Genomic DNA, 2,312 nt, shown 5'->3' on the forward strand with positions numbered 1-2,312 from the left:
TACAATTAAAAAAAGAGGTGGGACGATATTATTTCGGATTATAGAAATTTGGTCTCAGATCCTATGCATAAAGTCCGTAACTACGTCGAAACCGCGGGTATTAAGTTAACAGTGTTTAAGAGCAGTGTTTTATTCTTGTCTTGAAAAGGTTTCGGTTGTAAGAATTTAATTTTGTTCGAATGACAAGACACTCTTACAGTATGTTGTTAAAAAAGTTTACAAAAACAACATAAGGCAGATTACTAACACCATAACTCTTCTTATGGAAAGTTCTGAACATAGGCCTTCTTACCATATTGGATATGCATGGAATAATGTATATCGGCTGTATGCCACGTAACAGGTATCCGTGGTCCAGCCCGCTCTTCCGATCTCATTATTATTATTATTATTATTGTTTTTTTTTTATTATTGTTAAGCATAGATGTAAGCTATAAATTGTGAACATACCTGTATAAAAATACACAATAAAATATTGAATTGAATTGAATTAAATACCTGATCGGGTGATCGGCTTCACAATATGATGAATTGACGATTCGCGTATTCCCAATCTACTCTTAATAGATCAGTTGCGCTTACTTGGGTGATGTTTCAAAGTCATAGAGCAGGAAAAATGAGGACCAACGGAATTTTTCTTTTTCTTCTACGACTTCTAGATCCCGAGATAAATCGATTTAAAAAATACCGGTAAATCGTGAACTTTGACGTCACGGCATACGCTCCCGTAGGCGATGACGTCACATCAAATGTCCCGAGCAAAGCTCCCTTGCAAGCAACGCATTAATGTGTTTGTGCGCATACGTTTCTGCGCAGTTCTTTCTGCTCCTCCGCTAGCGCGCTTGCATAGTGGCGCTACCTAACGGACGAAAAAAACAACTGCGTAAAGTCTGACCTCACACATATTTGAACTCTTTCATTAGAACGGAAAATAAGAATTGAATTTTTGACCTTTTACAGTTATTTATTCGGAGTTTTGACCTCAGATTTGGATTTTTCCCAACTTTTTACATAGGAATCGACCATTTATTTATATTTTTTACCCATTTGCAACTCCTCCATTTTTAAAAATAGAGAAAAAATAATAGAAAACACACTTGATGTTATAATAAGATTTAAAAAATGTTAGGAATTTACTTTTTCAATGAGAAGAGTGATGTTGTTTAAGAGTTTTTTGTATTCGAACTAATATTAATTACTACATTGCAGTCTCATTTGAGGTTCTGCATCCAACCTATTGCGATATTTGGTCTTGATTGAGACGTAATCCCATTTTAGAGTTATCATTGTCACAGAAGTAATTAATATTTTGAGAGTTGAGAGAAGAGATAAGGCAGAAAACTCATAACACACTCCAAGGGAGGGGAGGAAGCTAGCGAGTAGCGGAGACAGGGAGTAGTGCAGAGGGGCAATAACAGTGTTGCCAATCAATGATTTGGAAATGTTTATTAGCGTACGGTCCGCACGGCTTGTTCCAATACTTCCCATTTGACTAAACATATTCGTGCGATATTTTTTTTTTATTTTTTTTTTTTTTTTTTTCCGCGTAAGAAAAAGCCATTTCAAAGTCAATCTGTTCCAAATTTTCTGCACGACGGTGTATTGAAAATAAAATATAAAAGAAAGTCGGAAATACACATTGCGCTTGCCTAACCAGGAGGAGTTTAGGATCCACTATGCATATGAATTTTAGGAAAGCACTAAAAGGAATTCCTAATCATTAAGGTAGGACTGTGCATTCGGCCCATAGTTTTCAAAATTGCTTTATATGTTTTCAAGTGCTATCAACAAATGGAGGATGAAACCTCAGATAGTGGTTATGAACAGGGCTAGACTAGGCTTGCGAGCGTTAGTGCTACTTTGTACAGTTTGGCATTGAACTCATAGCGTACGCAAAGTCTTAGAAGTCGCAATAGTAACTTGAGAGGAGCATTACATATGTACCTATTATTCTAAAATGAAGATTTTTCTTTAAAGCCGAGTCGAGCCTAGCCTAGCCCTGTAATGTACATATGTATCTAGATATCCACCATTTCAAACCTCGATAATGGAGGAGTTGCAATGGGGAAAATATTATTAATAAAAGGTCGATTCCTACGTAAAAAGTTGTGAAAAATCCAAATATGAGGTCAAAACTCCGAAAAAGTAACTTTACGTTGACCATGGTCGGTATTGGAATGATAGAATATTTTTTAAACCATTTTTTTTTTTTTTGTCCTACTGGCTTTATTTACCTACATATAGGCTTGCCAAACGTCCCGAATTGGCCGGGACAGTCCCGAATTTCAGGGGGTGTCCCGGCGTCCCGTTCA

The 2,312-nt window shown here is 36.5% G+C and overlaps 1 protein-coding gene across 1 annotated transcript in view; it reads right to left on the reverse strand.

Moving 5' to 3' along the window:
* Positions 1–2,312, reverse strand: part of LOC103524570 (fragile X mental retardation syndrome-related protein 1) — a 22,807-nt gene that overhangs the window by 5,910 nt on the left and 14,585 nt on the right. The gene's annotated exons all lie outside the window — the stretch shown is intronic.

Source organism: Diaphorina citri, unplaced genomic scaffold (assembly GCF_000475195.1).
Source record: "Diaphorina citri unplaced genomic scaffold, Diaci psyllid genome assembly version 1.1 scaffold105, whole genome shotgun sequence".
Classification (NCBI taxonomy): Eukaryota; Metazoa; Arthropoda; class Insecta; order Hemiptera; family Psyllidae; genus Diaphorina; species Diaphorina citri.